Source organism: Arachis duranensis, chromosome 6 (assembly GCF_000817695.3).
Source record: "Arachis duranensis cultivar V14167 chromosome 6, aradu.V14167.gnm2.J7QH, whole genome shotgun sequence".
Taxonomy (NCBI): Eukaryota; Viridiplantae; Streptophyta; class Magnoliopsida; order Fabales; family Fabaceae; genus Arachis; species Arachis duranensis.
Genome location: NC_029777.3, coordinates 1323500 through 1323760, shown reverse-complemented (window position 1 = coordinate 1323760; position 261 = coordinate 1323500).

Genomic DNA, 261 nt, shown 5'->3' with positions numbered 1-261 from the left:
AGAATAAAAACCAATTTTAATAACTGAAAAAATTGGTTACTAATAGCAACTGATTTAGCGATCAATATAGGATTTCAAGGAGCAGAGAAAATGTTGGTCGCTAAATTATAATTAGCGACCAATTTTAGTGACCAAAAAAATTGGTTACTAATAGTGACAAATTTAGCAACCGATAAGATTTTTATACGAGTCACATAAAGTTGGTCGAAAAAATCGGTCGCTATTTTTTAACTTAGCGACCGAATTAGCAACCGAAATGAG